Source organism: Salmo trutta, chromosome 33 (assembly GCF_901001165.1).
Source record: "Salmo trutta chromosome 33, fSalTru1.1, whole genome shotgun sequence".
Taxonomy (NCBI): domain Eukaryota; kingdom Metazoa; phylum Chordata; class Actinopteri; order Salmoniformes; family Salmonidae; genus Salmo; species Salmo trutta.
This window is the reverse complement of record NC_042989.1, coordinates 42,556,541-42,564,638: the sequence shown is the minus strand read 5'-3', so window position 1 is coordinate 42,564,638 and position 8,098 is coordinate 42,556,541. Positions and strand designations below refer to the sequence as shown.

At 40.4% G+C, this 8,098-nt stretch overlaps 2 long non-coding RNA genes across 2 annotated transcripts; one reads left to right on the top strand and one right to left on the bottom strand.

The window, feature by feature from the left end:
* Window positions 1-508: 508 nt before the first annotated feature.
* LOC115172150 (uncharacterized) lies at window positions 509-873 on the top strand. Its single transcript, XR_003871400.1, has 2 exons — window positions 509-580; window positions 761-873. It is a non-coding gene; the product is annotated as an uncharacterized LOC115172150 (long non-coding RNA).
* A 5,561-nt stretch (window positions 874-6,434) lies between these two features.
* Window positions 6,435-8,086, bottom strand: LOC115172148 (uncharacterized). The gene is made up of 2 exons (XR_003871398.1): window positions 7,932-8,086; window positions 6,435-6,597 (listed from the first exon to the last, which is right to left on the bottom strand). It is a non-coding gene; the product is annotated as an uncharacterized LOC115172148 (long non-coding RNA).
* Between the last annotated feature and the right edge of the window lie 12 nt (window positions 8,087-8,098).

Genomic DNA, 8,098 nt, shown 5'->3' with positions numbered 1-8,098 from the left:
AACAATTCGTGTCCACTACTTTAAAAACCTAATCTTGTGTTTATGGCTGACAGCCCCCAGACAAGAGCACCAGAGGCATTATGGGCTCTACCCTTGAATGACTTCGAGGGTATTGAAAATGACCATATTCTACCGTTCTGTGCGGCCGGCTTTGACAAAACTTAAAACAGACCAAGAATCAAAGATTTGTTACACATATACTGTACAGGCCTGCAAGCAGCCATAGACATTCAGTATTTAATCAGGCACCTACACCATATCATAGTCCTGCAAGGCTCCCCAGAACCCTAGGCATTCAGTATTTAATCAGGTATTTAGTTCAAGTACACCGAGCGGCCTCACCTCTGACCGAGAAGGACGACTCGTCTGATAACGATTGGATTGACGAGCGTGCTCTTTATGGATACGGTATGCCCCGTTTTTATTATAGTTATAATTTTTTGAAAGAATACCTTAAAATAATTTCAAATATTGTTATTTTTTTCAGACTCCAATCTTGCCGAGTCTATACATCAAGAGGACAACAGGGTAGGAAACACAACATCGACTCCTCTGAAAAACAGGCATCAAACAACCAAAGGTCATTTAACTAACAAGAAAACAAGGCCTAACAGTGACAAACAGAAACAGGGAGTTAGGATATATTGATGTGTTGTTTTTTTAAAGAATTTTCTCGTTTATCACTATTATTGGTTATTTAATATTATTATTATATATATTTTAATTTTAATACACTATTTTATATATATTTTTCTTTCAGACTCCTCCAAGGCCAATACAAACACAGAAGACCCAATACAACAAGAGGAAGAGGAGGAAGATGATGACTGATGACATACTGAGTAAAACACCTAAACCAGTTGATACATTCAATGGTGTTAATGTCAAGGATGATGAGGTCAATGAAGGTGCTGATGAAGTGTTGAGCTATGATGAGGACGATGTGTTGATGAGGATGATGTGTTGATGAGGATGATGTGTTGATGAGGATGATGAGGACGATGAGTTGATGAGGATGATGAGTTGATGAGGACGACGTGTTGATGAGGATGATGTGTTGATGAGGATGACGTGTTGATGAGGACGATGTGTTGATGAGGACGATGTGTTGATGAGGACGATGTGTTGATGAGGACGATGTGTTGATGAGGACAACGTGTTGATGAGGACGATGTGTTGATGAGGACGATGTGTTGATGAGGATGATGTGTTGATGAGGACGACGTGTTGATGAGGATGATGAGTTGATGAGGACGATGTGTTGATGAGGACGATGTGTTGATGAGGATGATGTGTTGATGAGGATGATGTGTTGATGAGGATGATGAGGACGATGTGTTGATGTATGATGCGGCTAAACAGCTTGACACAACCAATTCTCAGGTAGAGCCTCTACTGATTGAAGTTAGGTTTCTCACAGCCTTTTACAGGACTCTAAAAGACAGAGAGGTCCAGCTACACAAACATATGGTTGCTTTACTAAGGCGGCAGTACAGCCAAGACCTCTCCTTCTGGCATAAAACCATGCCACGATTGATAAGCATCAATCCGATTAAAAAACGCCCAAACAAACGATAAAAGCCGTGTGTAACATGGAAACTTCTAGAATAACGCCAGAACTGATCTCCTTAATTAACCAAATTAATGAGCTCAATCCTCCTTCAACACCACCCCCCCACACAACACCCCCCACCTCCTATAAATCCTACACATGATCACACATTAAAACAGGTTCCCCCCACAACTGATCTCCTTAATTAACCAAATTAATGAGCTCACCCCTCCTTCACCACCCCCCCACACATCCACATGGCCCCTACAACCCCGGCAGGCCCCTACAACCCCGGCAGGCCCCTACAACCCCGGCAGGCCCCTACAACCCCGGCAGGCTATGAAGACAATGAGAAACCACACGTTGAATTTGATGAATTGGTAAATTGTGTAATAAATCAGATGGGGGACGGTCTTGATAGAAGTGTCCATGTTTTGTACCGCAATAAATTTAACAATACAGAGATTCGTCAGTTTTTAAATTTCACATGTATGAATCAGAGCCATGATCATGCAGAATTTTTATGTGATGATTTTGGATAATCTAGGAGAACTTTTAGAACGGGCTACAGATTTAGCTGAACCTCGTCATGTCTTACAGCTGGAAATATGTGGTGATAGTCTGCAAAACACAGCATCTCTTGTTTTACCCAATGGCAAAGCAGACATTGAAGAATTTATAGCCCTGCTGGAACGTCTTGTTCAATCTAATTTATCCATCATAGCTGATAGGACCTTAGAACTTGTTGTGCAATTAGTCCGACAACCCGTAGGCCGAGCAAGAAGGAAAAGAAGGAAACTTGATAGTCTCATGTAATCAGAAATCCTAAAAATTAAGAAGGCATATCTCATAAACTTTAACAATCCTGGTAATCAGTTATGCTTTGCAATATGTCTATCACATTTACTCCTTCCTGGATGTACTGATCTAGAAGCTTTACAAAAGGCTAGTGACCTCCAAAAGGCTGGAGGTCTATCACATTTACTCCTTCCTGGGTGTACTGCTCTAGAAGCTATACAAAAAAGGCTAGTGACCTCCAAAAGGCTGTAGGTCTATCACATTTACTCCTTCCTGGATGTACTGATCTAGAAGCTATACAAAAGGCTAGTGACCTCCAAAAGGCTGTAGGTCTATGTACACAGGAGCCTTTAGCTTTCTCTGTCATAGTCACATTAGAACATTTGCTGAACATCAAGATTGTGGTTTTGTACCATAGTTGTCAGTATAACTGTTCACTGCATCAGGATGAAAAATGTCCGATGCAGCCCTTACACCTAACACCATGTGAGGATTGTCATCGTGTCGATCCTTCTACTGCTATGAAAAACACAACATTTAAACATGGCATCCCAAGGCATGTAAATCTGTAAGCAGTTGTGACATTAACAAGAAATGTCCAAAATGCCATTGTAATTACAACCTTGAAATAGACAACCCCCAACCTCACATATGTCGGATGATAATCTGCACGATCTGTAAAGGTATGTGGTATCCTACACTGCCCTTTCTGTAAAGGTATGTGGTATCCTAAACTGCCCTGTCTGTAAAGGTATGTGGTATCCTACACTGCCCTGTCTGTAAAGGTATGTGGTATCCTACACTGCCCTGTCTGTAAAGGTATGTGGTATCCTACACTGCCCTGTCTGTAAAGGTATGTGGTATCCTACACTGCCCTGTCTGTAAAGGGCCTTTGAAAAGCAGAGACCCTGAAGTGCTTGAAGAAGTGGAACATGAGTTCTATATTCAGCCATTGGCTGAAGATGAACATTCAGAGAAATATGTATTTTATGACTTTGAGAGTAATCAACAGTCAGGGGTTCATCTGCCTATATGTCACGTCTTTCGTAGATATTGGACCAAGGCGCAGCAGGTTGAGTGCTCATATTTACTTTTATTGAACAGTAAAACGTACGAACGAACGAACAGGATGCAGGCTAAACACAAAGCTATGCAACTACAACTACCCCCAAATACCCCATTCAAAACAACCCCTATACATAGGACCTTCAATCAGAGGCAACGAGGAACAGCTGCCTCCAATTGAAGGTCAAATCAATAAACTGAACATAGACGTAAACAACCTAGAACTAACATAGAATACACTAACCTAGAACCTAAACCTAAAACCCCGGTACACTCTAAACCAACACCCCTCTACATAAACACATAGCCCAATGAACCCCGAAACACTCTAAACCAACACCCCTTCTACATAAACACATAATATAACAAACCCCTAAACACACTAAACAAATACCCCCTGCCACGTCCTGACCAAACTACAATAACAAATAAGCCCTTTACTGGTCAGGACGTGACACTATATTTGTATCTACCATGACTTTCAAGGGTGAAAGGTGGTTGGCAAAGAGCCTCAATTGTGCCCTACTCTTTCTAAAACATTCCTTAAAACCCCAGTACAATTCTAGAGCCTATGATTCCTATCTTCGTTTGAACCCCTTGATACAACAAGGTGTTGCACCCAGGGTCATAGCCCAAGGTAGTAAAATCTGGTGTTTTGTAGACCCAGCCTTCAACCAGAGATACATTGACAGTTTAAGTTTCTTACCCATGAAATTGGTTCAAATGCCAGAGGCCTTGGGTTTTGAAAACTCGTTGAAGGTTGGTTTCCTAATTTCTTCACATCTGAGGATAATCTCCAACATATTGGATCTTATCCTGGTCCCGTAATGTACCGGTGTGATCAAATGTCTCCCAAAGAGCGATAGAGATTCATGACTTGGTATGAGACAGTACGTCATAACACCTTTGATTTCCATAAAGAGATGGAATTATACTGTGACAGAGGTACTTTTAGGACTAAAAACAATCACGTGATGTGGAAAGCCAAAGGCGTGACACAAAACAATGAAAATACCCCGCGTGTAAACTTGGAATCAAGCACATGCTTGGTCGAGGGGTTCATAAACAACCGGAATAGTGAATTGGAAATGTTGAGCTCCTACAAAGAAATTGTTGGGGATGAAATCTACGTAATGCCCCACTTACTAAAAGATTCCAGGGAGTCTATTACGAGAGATTACTTTTACCTGACGGGACCACCTTACCCTTTGGTTACTGACTTTATGGTACAAGCCCCCGTGTGTCTTAACCCTTGAGATATAATGGATGCTGTAGAAGGTTTTGATCACAGGTTACAACTACCATTTTCAACCTAAATCACAGGAACATCCAATAGCTGTAAAACTTGTTTTGTACAAACTATTTTAGAGAATTCTGAACATGTATTACCTCAGAAACCTGACAATATTGTCTGGTGTTATTCATGTTATCAACCTTTGTATGATGAGTTGTTGAAGAAAATAAAAATCAAGTTTGTTGAAGGATCCCTGTCTGATGATGAACTATGTCCATGCTTTACTTGGTACAAAATGTGTTTCACCAAGGTAAAAATATCTGTACCATTAGTTTGAATGCCAATTACTTGGTTTTGTTCAAAAACCCTAGAGACAAACTACAAATAAACATTCTAGCTCAGCAGATGTACCCTGGAAGGAAATCCTACTTTATGTAGTTATGAGGACGCTACCAAAGAACCATTTTCTTATTTAATTGTGGATTTTAAAATCAAATACTCCAGAACACCTGAGGCTCAGAACAGGATTTTTTCCGTGGGAGTGGCCGACATTTTACATTCCTAAAAAGTAAACAATATGTCTCTGCGTTTAAAAAGACACCTACCGCTCTTGAGATCCCTAGTTGGGGCAGCCCCTAAAGAATGTCAGGCCATCTTCGGTCATTGTTTTTCAGATCTCATATTATCACTATATGAGATTGCTTTGAATCTTCTCAAAGGCCGTATTCCACTCACCCCGACCCAATTAAAACAATTGAAGAGACATAAGACCGCGATCAAACTCTTTGCCAATAAAAGGTCAAGTATTCAAAAGAAAAGACATACCATACAACATTCTGGGGTTATCTTCTACCTTTACTCAGTATAGCCGTGTCCTTCATCACCAGCCTTATTGCTGCTAGACGTGGGGGTTAGGTTTGGTTCCAAATAATCCATAGTTATATCCAAATAGCGGCGTTTTGTTCGTGCGTTCAAGACACTATCCGAAGGGTAAAGAAGGGTGACGCGCCCGGCGCGTTTTGTGACAAAAAAATTCAAAATATTCCATTACCGTACTTCGAAGCATGTCAAACGCTGTTTAAAATCAATTTTTATGCGATTTTTCTCGTAAAAAAGTGATAATATTCCGACCGGGAAACCCTGTTTTCGTTCAAAGACGAAAAAATAAAAACATGGAGTCTTCTCGTGCACTCGCCCCCAGTCTCATTGTTCTCAGATCGACCACTATCCAAATGCGCTACTGTTTTTCAGCCATGGCCTGCAAAGTCATCATTCAATGTTCTGGCGCCTTCTGAGAGCCTATGGGAGCATTAGAAAATGTCACGTTATGCCAGAGATCCCCTGTTTTGGATAGAGATGATCAAGAAGGCCAAGAAATAGTCAGAGAGAGCGCTTTCTGTTTGGAATATTGTCAGGTTTTGGCCTGCCAAATGAGTTCTGTTATACTCACAGACACCATTCAAACAGTTTTAGAAACTTTAGGGTGTTTTCTATCCAAATCAAACAATTATATGCATATTTTAGTTACTGGGCAGGAGTAGTAACCAGATTAAATCGGGTACGACTTTATCTGGCCGTGCAAATACTGCCCCCTATCCCCAACATGTTAACCCACTGTTCCTAGGCCGTCATTGAAAATAAGAATTTGTTCTTAACTGACTAGTTGCCTAGTTAAATAAAGATAAAATAAATCAAAAAATGTATGTTGGGATTGTTAGTTTAACCTCAACACACTCTCTGCATATACAGCTGCAACCTGTTAGCTTTAATACAAAGAGATGTTCAAGTACTGTATTGTAGACAAACTTCATATAATGTAGTCATTCATAATGTCATCTCTTTCCAAAGGTGCCAAAGTAACAAAAAGGTATTAGCCGACAATAGAGGATGCAGTTGAAGATTCCTTGATGAATTTTATCCAAATGGGAAAAACACCTGGAAAACAAGACTGAGAAATACATTTTTATTTTATTTTTATTTCGCCTTTATTATTAAACCAAGTTCTCATTTACAACTGCAACCTGGCCAAGATAAAGCAAAGCAGTGCAACAAAAACACAGAGTTACACATGGGATAAACAAACATACAGTCAATAACACAATGGAAAAATCTGTATACAGTGTGTGCAAAAGAAGTAAGGAGGTAAGGCAATAAATAGGCCAATCGTGGTAAAGTAATTACAATTTAGCAATTAACACTGGAGTGATATATGTGCAGACGAGGATGTGCAAGTAGAAATACTGGTGTGCAAAAGAGCAGAAAAACAAAAACAAATATGGGGATGAGGTAGTTGGTTGGACTATTTACAGATGGGTTGTGTACAGCTGCAGCGATCGGTAAGCTGCTTTGACAGCTGACGCTTAAAGTTAGTGAGGGAGATATAAGTCTCCAACTTCAGTGATTTTTGCAATTCCTTCCAGTCATTGGCAGCAAAGAACTGGAAGGAAAGGTGGCCAAAGGAAGTTTTGGCTTTGGTGATGACTAGTGAAATACACCTACTGGAGCGAGTGCTATGGGTGAGTGTTGCTATGGTGACAAGTGAGCTGAGATAAGGCAGAGCTTTACCTAGCAAAGACTTATAGATGACCTGGAGCCAGTGTGTCTGGCGACGAATATGTAGCGAGGACCAGCCAACGAGAGCATACAGGTCGCAGTGGTGGGTAGTTTATGGAGCTTTGGTGACAAAACGGATGGCACTGTGATAGACTGCATCGAATTTGTTGAGAAGAGTGTTGGAACCTATTTTGTAAATGACATCGCCGAAGTCGAGGATCGGTAGGATAGTCAGTTTTACGAGGGTATGTTTGGCAGCATGAGTGAAGGAGGCTTTGATGCGAAATAGGAAGCCGATTCTAGATATGCATTGCTGCTTCTCCCCAAGCTTTAGTAAACAGCGACCGGAGAGCAGTACAGTTCTATGTAGACAACAGAATAGTACAGTTCTATGTACACAACAGAATAGTACAGTTATATGTACACAACAGAATAGTACAGTTATATGTACACAACAGAATAGTACAGTTCTATGTACACAACAGAATAGTACAGTTCTATGTAGACAACAGAATAGTACAGTTCTATGTAGACAACAGAATAGTACAGTTCTATGTACACAACAGAATAGTACAGTTCTATGTAGACAACAGAATAGTACAGTTCTATGTACACAACAGAATAGTACAGTTCTATGTACACAACACAATAGTTGCAGATCCGAGAAAATAAGTGTATGAAATGCTCCTGGCTATCTTGGTGTACTTCTGAGGATTTAACGGGACTTACTTGACTTAAGCTCATAGGCAGATGATGAATGTCCTCCATCTCACTCTGTTCGGGGAAAGTTTTTCCAGATGGGTGGTTCACTTTTGGAGTGACTAAGGTCTCAAGAATACAAAGCCTGCTGACTTGTTACAGAAAAATAAAAAACATTTTTCGAAACTATTAATCTG